At 33.8% G+C, this 23,714-nt stretch overlaps 1 long non-coding RNA gene across 1 annotated transcript in view; it reads right to left on the bottom strand.

Annotated features, from left to right (window-relative positions):
* LOC110255677 overlaps positions 1–23,714 on the bottom strand; it is a 793,233-nt gene that overhangs the window by 134,299 nt on the left and 635,220 nt on the right. Inside the window, exon 11 of the long non-coding RNA XR_002336321.1 lies at positions 18,196–18,288. This is a non-coding gene — a long non-coding RNA (uncharacterized LOC110255677). The remainder of the gene's footprint in view (positions 1–18,195; positions 18,289–23,714) is intronic.

The following is a 23,714-nucleotide window of genomic DNA, read 5'->3' as shown; positions in this document are numbered from 1 at the left end:
TGGATTTATATACAAAATAGAAACAGACTCACATAGACAGCAAACTTACAGTAAAAAACAAACAAACAAAAAATATGGTTACCAAAAGGGAAAGGTAGGGGGGAGGAATAAACTAACAGTTTGGGATTAACAGGTATATATTACTACATATAAAAATAAACAACAAATACCCACTATATAGCACAGGGATTGTATTTAATATATTTTAATGGAAAATAATCTGGAAAAGGAGATCATATACATGCATGTGTCTGTGTGTAGACTGATAGATAAAGATAGATAATTGAAATGCTTTTCTGTACACCTGAAACTAATACAATATTGTAAATAAAAAAGAATAAGAAATATCTTCATAAATTATTTGTGCATGGCCTGTATCATTCATCTCAACCTCTAAGCTAATTTTGGGTTATGGAAAGGGGGTCAATACCACTCTCTTGTGGCAATTGTGAAGCATAGGTTCTGAAGATAATAAATAGGTAGACATCAATGAACTGGTTAATTTATAGCTGTCAAAAAATACTTCACTGGAACTCCTAAACTGTTCTAACCTGAGTATTGTTGTAAGACTATGGGGCTACTAAGGGGCAGTTTTACTTTCTATGTTTTATTGAAGTCAACTCCACAAAGCCAATGGTTTTTGGTAGAGGTATAAAAATAGTCATTGAGTAAGTTAACATTTACTAGGTACAGTGTTACATAAGGTACATTTTTAAATGACGAAGTCTCTACACTGCATCTGATAAATGGATTAACTATAAAAGTTATAGTTTAATTACAGTGAAATATATATATTTATATAGTGAAACTGTTTTTTTAAAGCTGGAAATAGATTACTAAGCATTGAAGAAGATTCAAACGTAGAATGAGCCCATATAGAACAAACATGAGCATTCCCAAAGTTAAAATAGCATTAATGATAAATAGATGACTTCATAATTTATAGGTTGGAGACCCAGACATTTCTATTATAAGTATAATGTATTTATTTTAGACAAAAGAACATTTTAAACTTTATTTATTTAGTAGTGAAACAGTACACAGTGTTATCAGTGTTTCTATAAATGATGCTATTTAATAATTAAATTATCATTTTTATGTGACAAATTCTATAAATAAGGAAAAAGAGTAAATCTGTATTGCAGAACCTATGTGTCAATTGCAATGACAAGCAAATTAAATATACATTAATCATCTTTCAAATTTTGCCAATAGAGACCTTTTATTCCACTTTCTAAATGAAAAAGCCAAATTTCAAAGCCTATGCTTTCTAAGTGATGTGAAATTATGGGTCAAACTCTTAGCGGAGAATATGACAAAATATTCATCAAAATAAATGCCAGAGAGGAAACTGGCAAATGTGCATTTTGACATTATGAAAAGTAAATATGAAAGCATGAATCATATTGTCCTCTATAGCCAAACTTAGCCAGGTAGAAAGAAATATGATCTGATAAACACAGAAATAGATAGAAGCTTACTCTATTTATTGTGTTTATCATGATTCAAATGCTTTATTTTGTAAATTAAAAGGTACTTAAAACTATGCACAATATGACAAATGTCAAATACTATATATAAACCCTACATATTATATTCTATAAGTCCCATATTCAAATGTGTACATATGCACACTCTTTATTCTGTGCTTTAAAAAACGAGTTGTCCAGTATTATTATAAATTAAAACCCACATTGTTATAATATAAAATAGGCATGTAAATACTTATGAACATGCCTCGCACATAATAAGCACTAAAGAAAAAGTAATTTTGTTTTATTTTTCACTACCAATCAACTATAACTTCTATAAGAGCAAAGGCCTATGCCTCTTTTACTTACTATTATGGTACTTCTCATAGACCTAAAACATAATGGATGGAATATATGTTTACTAAATGAGCACCAAAAAATCAATAGATTATTTAATTAAAGATACATACATATTTAGTAGTCTTTCAAAATTTTCTTATTTTAGTATAATTATTAAATTGGAATAGTAAAATTTAGCATTTTCTTTAACATGTCTTTTCAACCAGGCATAGCTCTTTACATTTAATTTCAAATCCACTTTCCTCAGTATCTGATATTCAAAGGCACATTTAGAATTACCACGTCAAAAAAAAAAGCATCATTTAACAAATGGGTTAAGGCCTCTCATTAAAGTATCTTGTCCCGTGAGATCGTGAGACAAGTTCTATGAGTTGAAAAATAGACTACGGAAAAAAATTATACATCTTTATTGCAAATCAGGTTCTTCCATACAGTATTTGAACACCAATAATTTACTTTTTTAGGATTCCATTTCCATGTTTTAAAATTACTTCTATACGAAACATTTGATATTCCTATTAAATGCAATTTCATTGCATCCAATTCAATCTACTTTTGAAAATGAATGAAAACACATGGAATTTTCTTCTAACTACAGCAAAATTTTCAGAATGTAAGAAAACAAAACAAAACATACTTTCAAAAAACCTAGCTTTACCTTTAATATTTATCAATAGATGTCCCTTTATCAATAATTTATTGCAAAAACAATAAAACACAAAATTAGCCTCCAACATAGATAAAATTCCTTCTAGGACCTTAGAAGCACAGGACTAGATAATTCCAGGATGCATATAACCATTAAACATAAATAATCTATAAGCACACATTACCCTGTATCATAAGTTATAAAAATAAAAGTGATAATGTTATTTTATTCTTCATCTTCTGATCTTTGGAAATGTTTCTTAGGTACATTTAGCTATAAAGTGGTAAAGTATTGAAACAGCCAGAACTTGAATTCCCTATATTAATTCAAACATTCTTAATTTGGCCTAAGTAATTCATCTCTCTGTGGAAGAGGTGTAAAAACTCTCACTACCACATATTAATTATGCATTGACAGTTTGACATGTTTTTTTACTGCCCAACTTTCACATCAATGCAAATTTCTGTAATGTCTCCACATTTGAAAATTAAAATATTATGTTCCAAAGTTCCCATCATGGCTCAGTGGTAACAAACCTGACTAGTATCCGTAAGGATGTGAGTTCGATCCTGGCTTTGCTCAGTGGGTTAAGGATCCGGCGTTGCTGTGAGCTGTGGTGCAGGTTGCAGAACTGGCTCAGAACCTGCATTGCTGTGATTGTGACATAGACTGGCAGCTATAGTTCTGATTTGACCCCTTGCCTGGAACTTCCATATGCCACTGATGTGGTCCTAAAAAAATAAAAATAATAAAATATTATGTCCAAAATGATGTGTGTATTTGTGTGTTTGTATGCTTCATTTTAGACTTTTATTGTATTTCTAATCATCCTTTTTTTCTAATTAAGTTGAAATGTTTGTAATAGGATCATTAAAAACCAGGAAATTGGGTGCTAAATAAGAAAGAATATTTCTAGGAAAGATGACCTTTTCCCAAAATAAGAAAGTAAGCAGAATGGATGTTATTTTGTTAACATTTCTCAAAATGATAGAGTTAACCTTTTATGGAAGATGGCAAAAATCTGAGCAGTTTGCATCTTCTTACACTGTAGCTGCAAAGTTTTCTAATGTCACAGAACTGAGAGAAAGCAGTGCTGTTCTCAAATACCCACTATGATGTGTTTCCTTTCTTCTGCGGATTATGTGGGGAAGGGGGGCGAGGATAGAGACAGATCAAATTATTAAAAGCTCTTTTGCATTCTTTTTTCTTAATGCCCTCAAACTTTAGTCTCACTCTTTTTCATATGAATTTTCTTTAGTAACTGTCAAGCCTTTGAACCAAAGATGTAGGTTTATTTTAAAATATATAATAGAGAAAATATGTAAATTGCTTTTTAAGAGTAGGAAATGGACCAGATGTCCAAAATGAAAGGTATACAATTATATGCATATGTACTTTTACCTCTATAAACACGTTATTATTTATATGTTATTTCTATGATCCTTATTAAAATATGAATTTCTGGAAGAGTTTAAGATTCTAATAAAACCATGATGTTAGATGACCAAGAAATAATTTATTCAGAACAAAGTAAGGACAAAAGTAATACAGTAAAGGGGGAGGAAAACACTTTAGTTGTGTGATACAGGCTGAAATTTTTGAGTATCATACTCAGAAATATAATGAATTACATACCTCTCAGTTTTCAGTGGAAAGAAAAAAAAAACTTTGTTCATAAGATGATATTAACTGTTTTTTTCTAACACTTACCTTGTAGGAAAATTTATCTTCAGTCTCTCTATTCTCCCTATAAAAATTACTGAGCAAAATAATGAAAGCTACCCTAATGAACCCTTGTACAGCACTTGGAGACTTGCTTCTTAGCTGTATCTTTTGTTTGTTTGTTTGTTTGTTTGTTTTTAAGCCACACTCATGGCATATGGAATTTTCTGGGCCAGGGATTGAATTAGAGCCACAGCTGTGTGGAAATGGCAGCTCCTTAACCCACTGTGCCACAGCAGGAACTCCAAGAACTGTTCCTTATGTCAGCACTAAGTCAGATCTGAAGGGGTAGATCTCAATCAGAATTCTTTACTATGTTAGGAGAAGATTGAAAAAATGATCTATATCTTAATATTCAAGTATCTTGCCTTAACATGTGAATACCATTTTAAAGTTTCTTTTATATGTTAAATGTTGGTTCTCCATCTCATTGCTATTTCAGATAGGCACAATATTTTGGAAGCTTCAGACGAAACAATTTTGGAGCAAGACTTAGCTATTTATTTAATTGAGCATATATGTGGGCATAGATGCCATATACTCCCAAGAGTCTTTCTTAAAATCTGCCTCTAATGTGTAGGGTGTGTAATCCTCCCTAGGGGAGAGCACAAGTACCATTGTGCATGTCTATATAACTATTTGTGAACAGGTTTGCATCATGGTGGGTAGAAAAACTGTTCGTTAACCAAATCTCATTCCCATGCTACTGAATAAATAACTGTAACTTGAATTTTTAAAGTATATCCCTTGAGGGAGTTCCCATCATGTAGCAGCGGAAAAGAATCCGACTAGGAACCATGAGGTTGAGGGTTCGATCCCTGGCCTCACTCAGTGGGTTAAGGATCTGGTGTTACCATGAGCTACGGTGTAGGTTTCAGATGTAGCTCAGATCTGGCGTTGCTGTGGCTGTGGTGTAGACCAACAGCTATAGCTCCAATTCAACCCCTAGCCTAGGAACTTTCATATGCCATGGGTGCGGCCCTAAAATGACAAAAGACAAAAAATAAACAAAATAAATAAAATAAAATATATCCATTGGATTGGTTAAGTGCATGACCTCTGTGAAAACAGGATTTAGATATTCCAAATGACAGAAAATGAACAAAAGCTGTAGCAGTGTTTCAGGGTCTTCCATGAAAAACAGTATCGAAGATATTAAAGATGCATGTCTTCCTGGTATTAGGGGAAAACATGTTATTTTCAACTACAATTTATACCAAATTATTCATGTAAAATTAAATAAGAATTAAACTCAGAGAACACTTAATATTTTCCTAAAGAAAAACATTATTTTAGCTCCATTTGAAATTTAACTTTTTCTGTTGATAACCATCTATGTTCATTTTATTTTTATGGTTTTATTATAATAAAGTTTCTCACTATGCATTAAAAGCCTTATTCAGTCAAAGAAATTCCCATTATGAAGAATAATGAATGAAGACCAACTTTACAAATCGCAAATAATTTCTTTATTAGATGATGCAAAAATGTTAAGAATGGTACAGTTATCCACACACATCCATCTTACGAGGGGGTATCCGGGTAGGAAATTTCAGAGGCATCAAGCCTTGAAGAGAAAGCTGTTAGGTTTTCCAGCGATGGAGGAAAAGTAGGAGAGAACATCCAGCAGACTAATGATGGTGCGCTTTGCAGTTACTGATAAATCATGTGTGATGGAGATGTGATGATTGTTTTTCTATATTTTGTGGACTATAAGAATAATCATATTGAGGTTTTTGTTTTTTTATTTTTTATTTTTTGTTAAGTGTAAAGCATTGCAAGCCAATATGTGAAGCAAGAAGTTAACCCCAAAGGAATTTTTAAAATTTTTCATTATATTTGATTTACAATGTTCTGTCAATTTTTGCTGTACAACAAAGTGAATTACACATACATCCATATATATTCTTTTTTTTTTCACATTATACTTCATCATGTTCCATCAAAAGCTATTAGATATGGTTCCCAGGATTTTTTTTTTTAACACAATGCAACAAATCATATTTTCCATAGTCAGAGATGTTAGGGAAATGTCCATTTATATAAAAATGATAATCAGAAGTTGGGTAGTAAAGTGCTCTTTTGACATCAATGGCTGTATGTGTGTGCATGTGAAAAACAAGAGAGAGACAGAGAGAATCACTGAGAATTTACCAGATACATTTTTACAGTAATATATACATCATTCATAAAAAGTTCATCTTTTCATATGCTGACATCATTCAATGCTATTTAGGTCTTTTCAAGGTGTTTTCCCATCTACTTCTAATATGTAACACTGCATTTGTTTGCCATCTTTTATGTATTTTGATGAAATTTTCTATCATGTAATTTTAAACTACTTAAAACAAAATAGAAGGAGTTCCCATCATGGCTCAGAGGTAATGAACCTGACTACTATCCATGAGGATGGAGGTTCAATCCCTGGCCTCACTCAATGGGTTCAGGATCCAGCCACTGCTGTGAGCTGTGGTGTAAGTCACAGAAGCACCTCAGATCCCGCATTGCTGCGACTGTGGTGTAGGCTGGCAGCTGAAGCTCTGATTTGACCCCTAGCCTGGGAACTTCCACATGCCATGGGTGCAGCCCTAAAAAACCAAAAAACAAAATAGTAAAAGCTATGACTACTTTTAGAAAATTGAGGATGAGGAGAAGGCTAAGAATGTAATTATTCAAAGTATTCTTTATTATCCATTCATACGGGCCCTCATCAGTTATGAGAAGGAGACTAGCAGGAGGGCAGAAGTAATTTAGTAAGACCATTAATATTCTTACAAAGAACTATAATAATACAGAAACTATACACAGACCTTACTACTTTTTGTTCTTATAGATATTTGCCAACTTTGCCTATGAATGTAGAGTTCTATCAGCAGTTAACCATAGATGGTTCAACTTTGAAACTCAGGTAATTATCATTTAGTGACATTTCGGATAATCATCTTCTATCATAATTTGTTGATATCTACAGTAGTACAAAGATAACGTCACCTACCCATCCCTGGTAACAGAGGTGGAACTCCATGGGATGCCATTTCAAAGATAATAGGAATGATTTACTATGGATGGCTATATTTTAGATACACATTGACCCCAAATTTCATTTTCCTTGGACTTGAGCATTTTGTCACTGACAAACTTCCCATTTAGGCACTAGGAATTCATTCACTTTGTGGCTATGTCATTCTCAAGAGACTTGCCATTTTCTCTATCTAGCCATCCAAGAAGAAAAAAAAAATATGAAAGCCTGAACACAGGAAGCTTCATTGTGATAGGCCTTGGGGCACACATCTCTTCCACTCTCATTCCATTATTTATAATTCAGGCAGAGAGCCATACCTAATGGCAAAAGAGGCAGGAAGGAAATCATTGTCTAGCCGTGTGCCCCATAAAAATGGGAAAAAAGTTTCAGTGGACAGCTAGCAGGATCTCCTTCAGGTTCTGAATTAAATTCCTATCAATATACAAAATAAAGGATCCTCATCATCATGACTCAATAAAATATGAAACATTCATGGTTAACTTCACAATGTTAACAAATCACTTTTTTTGCATCTTCTGAATCAGAACTCACCCAATCCCTGAAAAATATAGACAAGGCAGATAACATGTCCATTGTTTAATCTAAGAATAGAATCCAAATGTTTTCACTCTAGATATACAAATACCATTTTTGTTGCAAAGGCGGGTAGTTGATTCTTAGAGACATTGCCCTAGACAATGTAGAATAATTGGGCTTTTCCCAGTTTTGATGGGACACTAAGGGCAATCACAGTGTGTCTGTAGATGAGGTGGTTTAGTGTTCAAGAGACAGGGGGATGGACAATAGGGTGACAAAAATACAGCAAGATCAGTAAATGCTATTTTTTAAAAAGTTTGAGGTAAAAATTTGGAAGAACAAGGAATAATGTTTTAATGAAAACAATATGAAGACTCATAAAACTATAAAACAAATAACAAAATCGAGAATTCTTCCAGCTCATTTTAAGTGGCTGATTACACTAGTAAGATTTCTTCTCAGTACTACGTATACCTAGCTGAATGTAGATAATTCAAGTTTGTTTTGAAATTCAAAGATAATAGTAATTAATTAAACTGTACTTGATAAATTTCTAGTTCTATAATGAGAGTTTTGGAAATAAACTCTAGTTAATATAATATACGCCAAATATTAGTTTACATCTTAAACTTTCCTGTATCATTGTCATTATTTTTAGTTGTGTTCCTTTATTTTTTCTAAAACTAAAATCCATAGTAGTTTAAGTTCATATTAAAAACACCATAAAATAAAATAAAAATAAAAAAATAACCAGACCATTTTGATCTTGTAAATACCATGTTTTGTAATATTTCTTTTTCAATATAATCATTTATATAACACTTCCAATTTCTTTATGAGTTTTGCACTGTTAATAAACTTCTGCAATGAGTATCTTTGCCTGAAAAATGGGAAATTTGGTCTTCAGTTATCTTTGTTCTTTAATATACATTTTTAACTTACACAAGAATGTTATTGTCTTATGCAAATAAATGAAAATATATCTTTGATATTTTATCAGTAGTCACCTTAAAGCAATACTTCTGAAAAACCTGGCAGGATGCAACTCTCTAAGCAGAAATAAAATCTAAATCCTAAGTTGTGCTCTTCAATGTACAAAATGCCAGAGAGAAAAGAAGAAAAGCAAGTTTAATGTTTTAGCTTTAGGTATGGAATGTTTCTTTCATCAGTCATGTAGCTTTTAGTAACAATCTCTTCTTTCTAAAGTTGAATAGAACTCAACAAGTAAGTGATTATATCTTGGTCATTTTCAGATTGCTGTTATGTATATAGACAATCATTACCTGAAAATGATTAAAAACAGAGGTATATGTATATGAATAATGAAAAAAATACTCAAGAGTTCATAATTTAAATAAATAAAGGCCATATGATAAAGTGACAAATGTCTGGTTGAAGCAATAAAAGTTTATCATAAAGATTACACTGATCTAATATATCTACTTTAAGTCCAATTCTAGTTTTATATGTTAAATAAATTTATAAAATATTTTCTATGTATTACTTCCTTGTCAGTAATATACTTTTTAAAAGTCCATGTCTTTAAAATTTACAGATTTTTCTAACAGTTCTGTAATTTTAATTTAAGAAAACAAATTTTGTGCCAACCTCACAACCATTTATTATAAGACATGACCAAATTCTTGACACCATATCAGTAACTCTTACAAGGTAGGAAGAGATATCATAAGTTAGGATAATTTATCTGAATTTCTCATGTGTAGAGAGTGACCAGAAAAAGATGAATCATTTAACAAAGCAAGTCAATAGTTAATTTTTTTTTTTTATAGGCGTTCCCATTGTGGCGCAGCAGAAATGAATCCGACTAGGAACAATGAGGTTGAGGATTTGATCCCTGGCCTCACTCAGTGGGTTAAGGATCCGGCATTGCTGTGAGCTGTGGTGTAGGTCACAGATATGGCTCAAATCTGGCATTGCTACGGCTGTGGCATAGGCTTGCAGCAACAGGTCTGATTAGACCCCTAGCCTGGGAACCTCCTATGCAGTGGGTGGGGCCTAAAAAGACAGAAAAGACCATAAAAAAAATTATAAAAGCAAAGTATAAAATAAAAAGAATTTAAAATATTTTTAACTGCTAGGGATGCACTAGTAAGAAAACTTTAATGAGAAACAAATACTGTGCCTGGAGGAAAATGTTCATATTTTAGGTTGAGATTTCCCAAATAAACCACCAGACACCAGTTAAATTTGAATTTCAGATAAATAACAAACATTTATTTACCACAAATATACTCCAAATACTGCATGAGACATACCTATACTTAAAAAAAAAAAAAAAAAGGTTTTCTTCATCTGAAATAAAAATTGAATGTAAATGCTCTATTTTTATTTCTGGTACCGCTAGTGGCATAGCTACTTTGGATTTTTCTTTTTGTTTTGTTTGGATTTTTGTTTTAGGGTTGTACCTGTGGCACATGGAAGTTCCCAGGCTAGGTGTTGAATTGGAGCTGCAGCTGCAAGCCTACACCAAAGCCACAGCAGTGCTAGATCCTAGCCACATACAACCTATACCATAGCTCACGACAATGCTGGATCGTTTACCCACTGACCAAGGCCAGGGATAGAACTTGCATCCTCATGGATATGAGCTGGATCCTTAACATGCTGAGCCACAATGGGAACTCTCAATACTTCTGATTTTTCTAATTTGCTACAGAGATACACAATCATTAGAAAATAAAACAATATACAAACTCCCAAAATCTAGGGATATCCAGTCTTTTTTAGAATTTTGCATGTTTTGTATTTTAGAAAGGAATATATGTCATATATAATGTAATACCACACATGGGATCAAGAGCAGCAACACAACATCAATCGCTTAAATATTTCTGTAGTAAAACATATGAATGTGAACACTAAATTGATTAACACACATTTAAATAGAATAAAGACTGTTCAGATTTTTGCCACCAAATGAGATCTAGGTACTAAACCTATTAAAAAAACTTTTCACTTTGAGGCCTTTTTGAGAGTACAGATTTCAGATAAACGGCTATAATCCTGCAGATTATTTTGATGTAATTTCCATCTTTCAATTATTCAAGCATCACTTTTCAGGCATATATGAGATTCTTGGTCTATTTCCTTATGTTCCATTTTTCCCCAAAGACGTTGTTTTTTCCACAAGGATAATCAACTAAAGTATTAAACTGAACATTTTTCAGTATTTGTGTTTTGATTATTTATGTATTTGTTGTTTGTTTTGTTTTGCTGCTTTTAGTAAAAGTTATCATAGGCTGTGCTGTTTAGAGCTATGAATATCCAATAACCTACCAGAAGTACACATAATGATGTTGACTGATAGCCTTCAAAGCTAATTCCAGAGTTGCAAATTTCCATACTGCAATGGAAAAGTCTGTTTCAGTTTTCATATTTATTTTAGGGACAGGACCAAAAGTTTTCAAATAATTTCAGCCTCTTACATATGAGCACCCTGATGCCAAAAATCTCATGCAAACTTCTTCAACATAACACCTCAGAGATTTTAGTAAAATCAATCTCAAAAGGAATAATCCCCACAGAAATATCTGAGGTAATTAACAGCATTAAATGATAGGATAATATCACATTAACACACATTTTCTTGTACATAAATTTGTATACTGTTTGTGCATAATCAATAACTAGGATGGCAAAAAATTTCATCTACTGAGTCCAGTAACTTTCTGGAAGTGAATTTCTCAAAGACGCATTTAACAACTGACCATTATTTTAGGGAATATCTTTACACTCATGCTTTAGTTCTACTTTCAATTTATCAATAAAGTACTGAAATGTCAAATTTCAATCTTATTTTCAACAATTTTATTTCACTTAGATATTTGACAAATATAAATATATTTTTCATTTGTTACAGTGAAGATTTAAAGAATAAATTTAAGTCACTGTTATCCAAAACAATGAATACTTTGAAGGCACACAAAGAATGACTCATTGTAATATGTAGAAAGGAATTCTCTTTATTGACTAGTTTCTTCCTCCCCTAAGAGGTTGGCCTTTTCCTAAGAGTATGATACATTTTGATTATAGAGAAGAGAATGTTTTTCTCTCACTTAGATAATTATTTACCATTTCAAAAATCTGATACAGTTCTCTGCTACTTAAAAAAATCTGTTTTGGAGTTCCCATCATGGTGCAGCAGAAATGAATCTGACTAGGAACCATTAGTTTGCTGGTTTGATCCCTGGCCTCACTCAGTGGGATAAGGATCTGGCATTGCCATGAGCTATGGTGTAGTTTGCAGACGTGGCTTGGATCTCACATTGCTGTGGCTGTGGTGTAGGCTGACAGCAACAGCTCTGATTAGACCCCCAGCCTGGGAGCCTCCATATGCCCTGGGTGAAGCCCTAAAAAGACAAAAGAAAAAAAAATCTTCTGTTTTATTCATTATTTCAAGTTATTTTTTGAGTCTGACTTCTCAAAGTTTTTGAGATAATGTATGTGAACTTAACATGAAAATGCCCAAACACTAAAGATGCTATTTTTGAGAAGACTAAAATAAAGATGAAATAAGATCATGAACGTGAGGTACTTTAAGTAGCATGTACTATCACAAATAAGATATTAATGTTCCATATATTAAAAAAAACTAAGAGCATTATTGTTTCTAAAGTCTTAAAATGTGGCCTTGAGGAGAGTCTCTATCATTCCAATACCTTTTTATTATTTGTATACACCTCCAGCCCAACATGAGAATATGCACTTTTTTTTTTAAGAATAGGGTTGTGTCTTACTTTTTTATCTTTATCCTTAGCACAGTGCTTCATCCAGAGTAAGGATGCAATATACATATACATATATAATACATACGTATAAAGATATCCCTAAAATAAAAGCCAGTTGTTTAATGTTAATACATACGTATAAAGATATCCCTAAAATAAAAGCCAGTTGTTTAATGTATCTTTGAGAAATTCACTTCTAGAAAGTTACAAGGTGTGTTCCTTCCAACCTAACAATAAAATCAAAATAGATAATGTACAAAATGATATTTTTGAGCCCATTAGAGAACTGAAATTCAAAGGATGACATTAGCCTCCTTAGAGAGTAGAACACTATTTAAAGCACAAAGAATAATGAAAAACTTTCATTGCTTTTCTGGAACAAAAAATATATAAAAATTAAGATTATAAATTGCAGGAGTGTGCTACATACATTGTTACAAAGTCTGTAAATTAGAAATACATTATCATGAAATTCTTAAATATTCTGTGAATTAAGATAGTAGCTTTGGATGTAGACTGTGATAATGTAATATTTCAGTTTGTAATACCCCAAGAAATCAATAGAAAATATATATAAAGAATACTTAAAAATTTAGCAGAGAAGATAAAAAGGAATGCTGCAGCATAAGGGATTTGCTGGAAAATAAGAGATGAAATTATAAATAGAGGAAAGAATATGGAAAGTACAGAAATGAAACACAAGATCTAAAATCCAAACATATAAATAATGACAATAAATTAATTGAAGACACCCTAATTAAAATGGCAGAGAGCATCATAATACCTAAAAATCCAAATAAACTATATGTTTATGGGATAGAAACTTAAACACAGAGACATAAGCAAACTGAAAATAAAGGGTGGAAAATAACTTGCCATATAAACACTAAATAGCATGAAGATATTATGACTCACTAATATCACACAAAATAAAGAGCAAGATAGAGTTACCAGAGATAAAAGGGTCATTTTCCAATAAAGGAGTGGACAGTTAATAAAGAAAATTTAATTCAAAATGAGTATGTTCCCTATAATCAAGTTCCCAAATATAGGATGACACTTTTCACAAAACTACTAGGAACTAGAGACAAGCCTCCCAATCCTAACTGAAGATTTAAGCATATACCTTTCAATAAGGAGAACAGTAGATAAAAAATCCATAAGGATATGGAAGTTTTAAATTCAGCCTCAGTAGTCCAAACTCAATTCATTGTCATCATAAAAAGGCAAATTAATCCAAGGCAAGATAAACTAGACAGCCACTAAAATAGAGGAATTAAATTGATCGACAACACTGTATATAATAAAGGACATGGAGCAACCAGAACTCTCCTACAAGACTGGTGGGAACACAAAATGCTACATACATACTGGAACTATTCCCTAATTTCTTAAAAATGGAAATAATTATGCTCTTAGATATTTATCCAAGATAATAAAGAACTTATGTCTACAAAAAGCCTTTTAAAGCATGCTCGTTATAAGTTTATTCATATGAGCCAAAGACTGGAAACTAGATTTTTACCAAAATGAAAACGGATAAACACATTACAGTATATTAACACAGGGGAATGCTACTCAGAACTAGAAAAACTGAGTTACTGATATTAATTTTTTTTTTTTTTTCTGTTTAGGGCCGCAATTGTGGCATATGGGAGTTCCCAGGCTAGGGGTTGAATCAGAGTTGCAACTATCAACTATCAACTATCACAGTGACAGCAACAGAGGATCAAAGCTTCATGTGAGACATATAACCCAGCTTATGATAATACTCGACCCTTAACCCACTGAGCAACACCAGAAATCAAACTCACATCCTTATGGATACTAGTTGGGTTCTTAACCCACTGAGTCACAACAGAAACTTCAAGTTACTGATATAAAAGCATCAACAATTTCACATGTGTCATTGAGAGCAAATAAGGCTGGGAGTAAAAGAGAATACATACCGTATGATTCTATTTACATGAAATTATAGAAGAGACAAAACTAAATTATGGGGTTAGGAACTAGCTCAAGGATTTCTTTTTGGTAGGGCTCTTGTCTGGCTTGACTGTAAAGAGGTATAATGGGAACCCTGTAGGATTGTGAAAATGTTCTGTGCCTTGATATTTAGCCATCAAATTTAAGTGAACCCTTAATATCTGAGCATTTCACAGAATATAAAGTATGCCACAATAAAAACATAGTAGTTTTGAAAGTCATGTGCAATGTGTCACTGTCTAAAAACATAAGTCAAAATTGCTTAAGGAAAGCTGGAATGGTGGAAGCCTAACTTTACATAGAAGCTTCAAATAGTGCTGTCAAGAATGTGATCAAGAATGAGAACCTTAAACATAAAAAAGACAAAGTCACTTCCTTCAATAGCCAACAGTGTCTACCATTCCTTCTGCTGTATTTCCCATACACAGATTGTAATTTACCTGAAGATAGTACTATTCATTTTAAATACTGAAGATACCCAAAAACTACTTGAATTGATTAACAAATTCAGCAAAGTAGCAGAATATAAAATTAACATTCAGAAATCAGTCTCATTTCTGCATACTAAAAATGAAATATGAGAAAAGGAATACAAAAATACAGTACCTTTTAAAATTGCACCACCAAAAATCAAATACCTGGGAATACATCTGATCAAGGGGGTAAAGGATGCATATGCAGAGAACTATAAAACATTAATCAAAGATATGAAAGAAGATGTAAAGAAACGGAAAGATATTCCATGCTCCTGGGTTAGAAAAATTAATATTGTAAAAATACTACCCAAAGCAATCTACAGATTCAATGCAATCCCTATTGAATGACCCACGACATTTTTCACAGAACTAGAACAAACAATCTAAAAATTTATATGGAATCACAAAAGACCCAGAATCACCAAACCAGTCGTGAGGAACAAAAACCATAGGAGGCATAACTCTCCAAAACTTCAGGCAATGTTACAAAGCCACAGGAATCAAGACAGTGTGGTACTGGCACCAAAACAGATATACAGACCAATGGAACAGAATAGAGAATCCAGAAATAAACCTAGACACCTATGGCCAATTAACTTTTGAAAAAGGAGGGAAGACATAAAATGGGAAAAAGAAACAACAACAAAAAAAGCAAAAACAAACAAACAAAAAAAGTCTTTTCAGAAAGCATTGCTGGGAACCTGTACAGCTACATGCAAATCAATGAAACTACAACATACTCTCACTCCATGCACAAAAATAAACTCAAAATGGCTGAAAGACTTAAATATAAAACAAGACACCACCAAACTCCTGGAAGAGAACACAGGCAAAACATTCTCTGACATCAGCCTTACAAACGTTTTTTCAGGTCAGTGTCCCAAAGCAACAGAAAGAAAAGCAAAAATAAACAAAGGGGACCTTATCAAACTGACAAGCTTTTGCATAGCAAAGGAAACCAAAAAGACAACCAAAAGACAGCTTACAGAATGGGAGAAAATAGTTTCAAATGACACAATGGACAAGGGCTAAATCTCTAAAATATACAAGGAAATTATGCAACTCAACAGCAACAAAGCCAAAATCCAACTGAAAAATGGGCAAAAGACCTGAACAGACAATTCTCCAAAGAAGAGAGAGAGATGGCCAACAAGCACATGAAAAAAGTGCTCAACATGCCTGATTATTACAGACATGCAAATCAAAACTCCCATGATATACCACCTCACAGCAGTCAGAATGGCCATCATTAGTAAGTCCACAAATAACAAATGCTGGAGGGGGTGTGGAGAAAAGGGAACCCTCCTGCACTGTTGGTGGGAATGTAAGCTGCTACAAGCACTATGGAGAACAGTATGGAGGTACTTTAGAAATCTATGCATAGAACTAGCATATGACCCAGCAATCCCAGTCTTGGGCATATATCCAGACAAAACTTTCCTTAAAAAACACACATGCACCCCGCATTTTCATTGCAGCTCTATTCTCAATAGCCAAGACATGGAAACAACCCAAATGTCCATCGATAGATGATTAGATTAGGAAGAGGTGGTATATATAAAGAGCAGAATACTACTCAGCCATAAAAAAGAACAAAATAATGCAATTTGCAATCAACATGGATGGACCTAGAGACTGTCATACTGAGTGAAGTAAATCAGAATGAGAAAGACAAATACCATATGATATTCCACTTGTATCTGGAATCTAATATATGGCAGAAAGGAACCTTTGCACAGAAAAGAAAATCATGGACTTGGAGAATAGACTTGAGCTTGCCAATGGGGAAGGGGAGGGAGTAGGGTGGATTGGGAGCTTGGGTTTAACAGATGCAAACTATTGCCTTTGTAATGGATTAGCAATGAGATCCTGCTGTGTAGCACTGAGAACTATGTCTAGTCACTTATGACGGAGCATGATAATGTGAGAAAAAAATATATACATGTATGTATAACTGGCTCACCATGCTGCACAGTAGAAAAAATTGTATTGGGGAAATAACAATTAAAAATAAAATAAAATAAAATAAAATAAAATACATGCGCAAATATTTATTTTAAAAAGACTGAAGGTAAACACATGTGCTAATAAAACAGATGTGACCTTCTGACTTAGGACTTTTCAGATCAGAAATCTTGATATTCATTTAATATATTAGTATACATCATTTTTAACTTATTAACAAGCAGGAAAATATCCTAAGGTGAAAAACAAAGTAAGAAGAGAAATAAAAATCTTAAAAGTTACCATAGATCACATGTAAAAAGGAAGACAAAAACAAAAATAATGATGATTACATTCATATTGTTGGACTAATATATTCTACACTTTTATGTGTAAAAATATGCAATTTATCTAATCATTTATATCTTCCTATAACATTGAAAAGTGAGTAATATTTCTACATACTATTTTCTGCTAAGGTAACAAAACTATTATAACAGTAGCAACATATCTCTCATATCTAGTACAAGGTTCCAGTCTAAAATAACCATACAGATGAATTACTGTATATTATAAAACTGAGAAACTAATGATGATGGTGACGATGACAATACGAATGAAGAACAATATATTTAAAGTTTATTCTCTTACTAATCACTTACTATGTGCCAAGCATTCTACACTTTCTCAGACTCTTCTGCATGACATAATCAAATGGCCAATATAACCTTGTAATAGAAGAATTATCACCTTTTAAACTAGAGAAAACTTGTTTCAATATGCAAATGCTCAATACTTTAACCATTACACAGGTGATAAGTTAATAAAGACATGATCAAATTTAGATCAAATATGCATCTATTTTAACACAAGACTGTGTTTAAATATGACTATATATAATGCTACGAAGAGTAACACTGAAGAGTAAAATTAACAACCATGCTTATGCACTTTTGTGTCTCTAGTGTAAAGCTGTCCTTGGCAAAAATAAAGCCATATATAAATACTTCTTAAGTCAATCTGTACAAACATAACAATGACAACAAATAGATTTGAAAAAAGACACATTTTGGCCTCAAAGAGGAAATGCCATTTCCACAAAATCTAGGGGGAAATGGTGCTTCTTTGCTTTTATATATTTTTCCTTTAATCTTTTGATCTGAAGGTCAGATCCTTAGAAGGGCGCCTATAAAGACTTCAAAGGACTGTACATAAAGTACACACTAGAAACAACACCTATTTCTTCTTTGAGTTTAGAATGAAGGACTGCTCATTGTCTTACCTGCTCTTGAGACTCAGAAGAACAAATCTCAAAGGTTTAAAGCTGAAATGTAAGTGCAAGCCTGTCTTCATTAACTTTTTTTTAGCCCCAGATCTACAAAAGGAACACCATAAAAGTATATTTTATTGAAAGCTTAGAATACTTTTATCATTGTGATAAGAATATTTAGAATAATGATAATTTGTATAATTTTTGCAAACATTAATTCATACATATTTTATTATTAGTATAGATGTTTTCTGGTAAAAAGAATCCCAGATCAGCTTTGGAAGTGACATATTTTACAAGCCATGAAGTTAGTTTATAAAAATATTTGAGAAAATTATCAAATTTAAATTTATTTATAGAATTTCTTACTCTTGAAAAAATGTTTTGGAGGTCCTATCCTGGCACAGCGGAAATGAATCCAACTAGGAACCATGAGGTTGTGGTTTCGATCCCTGGCCTCACTCAGTGGGTTAAGGATCCAGCATTGCCCTGAACTGTGGTGTAGGTCGCAGACGCGGCTCAGACCTGGCGTTGCTGTCTGTGGCCCTGGCATAGGCTGGCAGTAACAGCTCCGATTAGACCCCTAGCCTGGGAACCTCCATATGCCGCAGGTGAGGCCCTAAAAAGACAAAAGCCAAAAAATAAAAATAAAACAAAAGTTTTAGATCAAATCTTAGCATATGTCAAACCTGCAAAGTATTTTGAGACAAGGAATCTATTACAAAATACAATTTTTGAAAATATTGCTAGGGTGGTAAAACCCAGATTTTTTTAAAGCATGTAATGCATTCAAGATATTGTAAAAAAAAATCTTTTCTCAGTAAAAATGAAGAGAACCAAATTGTATAAAATAAAAACTACAAGAAGGGAGAGTGTGTCTATCTCCAGTGATCATACGAGATACAACAACATGCTGTGCCCTTAAAATCTTATTATTCATTATTATTAATTTATCTCAAGATTAAACTGCCAAAATTTGTTGTGATGAATATCGATTTTAGAAAAGCTCAATGCAGGCTTTCTCAGAGAGAGAGAATGAGATAACATGCCTTTTTACCCCTTTCTGGTCACATAGTCAAGCCAGGTTGACAAACCAGGTGAGAGTTGTCATCAAACAAACTGACCCTGGATGTCAACCAAAAACTTTTGGACTTTAATGAGTGCAATATAATTCATTAGTTAGCTGGTTAATTAGTCTAGAATTTTTCTTGAACAAGTCAAAGCAAGATATCCAGGTGCTACTGGAAGTAAGCATAAAGCCATTCCAATCCAGATGAAATAAAATTCTAACCTGTATAACAGTAATGATCTAAATTTTGCTATTAAGATGCTAGAAAATGAAGCAGAATTCAAACCTAAAATAAGTAGGAGAAAGGACATTTCAAAAGAGGAGAAAATAGATCAATGCAAGAAAAAGCAAGTAATAATAAAATTTTAAAATTTAAAGTTTATTTTTAAATATTGATAAAATTAATCCCAACAAGAATGAACAGAAGAAATAAAGAAAACAGGTATAAAATATACTACTCAGAAAAAAAAAAAAGGAGATGCACACTACCTGATTTCAAGGCTACAAAAGAGCTGCAGAGGTCAAGGGAGCATGGTATTCTATTTAGGATAAATATAGCAATAAGATATTATAGTTTCCAAAATTAGACTTACATATACATAAGTGATTAATTTTTTGACAAAACTCATCAAGAATAGAAAATTGTTTTCAAGAATTGGTGTTTGCCTGTCAAGTGAGTTGCCAAGAATGAATTTGTTCAATCCAGAAATATCTGCTTGCTTTAGCCTGATAGTCATATAGATTCAAACACATCATTAAAATAAAAAAAGAATCTATATTTTCTTACTTTCCTTCCCCACATTGTATGATTTTGATGTCTTCTTTATTTATTTATTTATAACATCTTCATGTTTAGATCTGTATGCTGGCTTATTTAAGTGACTGCTTTCCATTTGTGGTTTCCTCCATCCTAATTCTTTCCCTTCTGTTTTTTTTCGTTTGTTTTTTTTTTTTTTTTTTTTTTTTTTTTTTTTTAGAGAAGTCCCTTCAGTATTTCTTTTAGAATGGGTTTTGTATTGCTGTACTCTTTCAGCTTTTGTTTGTTGGAGAAATTCTTTATTTTCCCTTCTATTTTAAAGGATATTCTTGCTGGATAGAGTATGCTAAGTTGCAAATTTTTTCCTTTCAGCACTTTAAATATATCTTGCCACACCCTTCTATCCTTTAGTGTTTCTGTAGAGAAATTAGCTGTAACCTTATGGGGGTTCCCTTATAATTAATACTTTGCTCTTCTCTTGCTGCCTTTAGAATCCTCTCTTTATCTTTAACTTTTGCCATCTGTATTATAATATGTCTTGGTGTGGGCCTGTTTGGGTTCAACTTGTTCAGGGCCCTCTGTGCTTCCTGTATCTTGATATCAGTTTCCTTTAGGTTTGGAAAGTTTTCAGCCATCATTTCCTCAAATATATTTTTAATTCTCCTTCCGGAATTCCTATTATGCATAGATTGGCCCAGTTTATATTATCCCACACGTCTCTTATATTGCTGTCATGTTTTTTCATTTGGTTTTCTGTCTGCTGTCCTGTTTGGGTGATTTCCATTGTTCTATCTTCTACGTCACTAATTCATTCCTCTGCATTATTGATTCTGCTCTTTATTGCCTTTAGCTTGGTTTGTATCTCTGCAAATGAATTTTATAGTTTTTCTTGGCTCTTCCTTATATTTTCTAGTTCCTTTCTGAGGGAATCTGCATTACTGTTCATATCCTCTCTTAATTCCTTCAGTATTTTCACTATCTCCCTTTTGAATTGCAAGTCTGTCAGACTGCAGAGGTCTGTTTCATTGTTGACTGCTTTAGGTGAATTCTCCTGCTGCTTTAACTGGGAATGGTTTCTGAGCTTCTTCATCTTCTTGTGTTTTTCTTTTTCTGTGAGTTTGGGGAAGCCAAACTGTAGTCTTGTAAGGCTACTTCTATTCAAGAATACCCCTTTGTATTTTTTGGGGAGTTACTATTTATTTTTGGTGTGGGAGTTTGAATATTTGCTGTCTCTTTCTTCAGTGTGAGCAGGCTGTTATCCCCAGGATGCTCAATGTGTTTTCAGGGAGAAGGAGGCAATGGGTAGGGCCAGCAGTCAGTGCCTGGTTGTTGGGCTCTCAACAGCAGCAAGGACCTGCAGGAAGGTGGCACAGGCTACTCCTAGTTGCAGGGCCCTGGGAAGTGGGTAATGAGCTCTAGTGGGATCTGCAAGGTGACCAGAGCATTTGGCAGTAACAGCAGCAGGATTTGTGAGTTCCCAGGGGAGTGAGAGCAACAGCTTGTGTTTGATTGCAATGCCCTCCTCTGAGGTGATTGGAACTGCAGGTGGTGTCCGTTCAGGGACCCCTAGTGGGAGTGGGACACGACTGTCTCTAGAGTCAGTGATAACTGCAGTAGTTTGCCCCTGCCACCTGTAGACCATGCATGAAGTGATCCCTCTCACTTAGCCCACTTAGGAGGTACTACACAGGCAATTCCTAGTTGCAGGATCCTCCGGAGCCTAAGTCTCAGCACCCAGCCCCACCCGAGCATCCCAGGCTGTGGTGTCTGTGCCAGTGGTTCAGATGATCTGTGCAGCCCTCACTCTGCTTTTCTGATCTCAGACCTGCTGCTGCACTTTTCTTGGCGACTTTGAGGTCCCTTGGGTTCTGCTGATCTTTCCATCGGTTAGGTGGCTTCCCGAGGTGTGGGGTTCTTTTCCTCTTCACTGCTCCCTCTTGGGAATGCTAGTGCAGTCCTGATTCCTTCTCTCTCTCTCTTTTTTTCTTTTGTTCTACCAAGTTATGTCAAGAGTTTCCTCCCCTTTTTGGAGGTTTAAATTCTTCTGCCAGCATTCAGTTGATGTTCTGTGTGAGTCGTTTGGCATGTAGATGTGTTTTTTTGATGTGTTTGTGGGAGAGGGTGAGTGTGACCTCTTACTCAGTACTCTGCTGTCTTGTCCCCCTCCCCCAGAACTATCTGGTTTCATTGTCTAGTTTCATTTATTTATTCTGCCATTATATTTATGGAATCCATTATTTTGTGTATGTGGGTGGACACTATATATTCTTTTTTCTCTCACATATCATTTTCACATCTGGCTCATATTTTTTCTATATTCATATATATGAATGCAAGTACATGTGTAGATACATACATCTCATCAGGAAGTGAGGTTTTTGCCTCTTCTGGACATTTTTTAAAATCAGAATTCTGAGAGAACAGTCCACATTTCTTGAAAGCAAAACTTAGATCCTTTGACATCAGTCAAAGCAGAAATTATTTTCAATTATTATATTCCATTATGAATGATTTCTTCTATAGGCAGGATTTATAGCTGAGATTTTTTTTTTTTTTTTTGTCTTTTTGCCATTTCTTGGGCTGCTCCTGAGGCATATGGAGGTTCCCAGGCTAGGGGTCGAATCACAGCTATAGCTGCTGGCCTACGCCAGAGCCACAGCAGCGCAGGATCTGAGCTGCATCTGCGACCTATACCACAGCTCATGGCAACGCTGGATCATTAACCCACTGAGCAAGGGCAGGGATCGAACCTGCAACCTCATGGTTTCCAGTCAGATTCGTTAACCACGGGAACTCCAGATTCTTTTTTTTTTATTTCCTCTAGTATGGTATATTAAGTGATATCATAATAGGCTATTAGAAGTTCAGTAAGTTTTGGATTCAAATACATGTAAACTACAACTCTTAATTTTTAATCCATCTATATCTTTAGTAATGTTTCATTGCTAAGTACAGGGCAAGTCACTGGTTTGTTAAGACTCCAAATCTTTCCTTTCCAGGTAGATTACCCAAAAGATCAAATATACCTTTCACAATCTCTTTATAAAAAAAGATCAATAATCCAAGGACACTTTATCCTTTTAACAGAGAGAAAACCACATTCTAATTTTATACCAATGTACTTTTGATATTAACACTCATTTAAAAAAACTGAAATAAATCCATTCCAATCTTAGCCAGCTTGACCACATATACCTTTCTCAAGATTTCTTTTCCACAAACCTGTTACACTCTTTTATATCCGTTGAAGTCTGCCCCCCCCCCCCGACTTTTCTTTTTACCTTTACTAGGGCCATTCCCGCGGCATATGGAGTTCCCAGGCTAGGGGTCTAATCGGAGCTGTAGCCACCGGTCTACACCAGAGCCACAGCAGTGCGGGATCCAAGCTGCGTCTGCAACCTACACCACAGCTCACGGCAACGCTGGATCGTTAACCCACTGAGCAAGGGCAGGGATCGAACCTGCAACCTCATGGTTCCCAGTCAGATTCGTTAACCACTGTGCCACCATGGGAACTCCGTGTCCCTTTTTTTTTTTTTTCCTTCTCATTCTGGAACAAGTGGGGGGTCAATCTACTTTTTATGCACATCTGTTTCCTTTAACTCATTATTTCTAAGTAGTTTTAATTACACATGTTGATTAAAATTCTTAACCCACAGAATCCTTAACTCCTAATGAAAACTAAGAAACAAGCAATAAAAGACT

This window comes from Sus scrofa, chromosome 10 (assembly GCF_000003025.6).
Source record: "Sus scrofa isolate TJ Tabasco breed Duroc chromosome 10, Sscrofa11.1, whole genome shotgun sequence".
In the NCBI taxonomy this organism is placed as follows: Eukaryota; Metazoa; Chordata; class Mammalia; order Artiodactyla; family Suidae; genus Sus; species Sus scrofa.
Note: the sequence above shows the minus strand (reverse complement) of the source record. Positions and strands in the feature narration are given on the sequence as shown.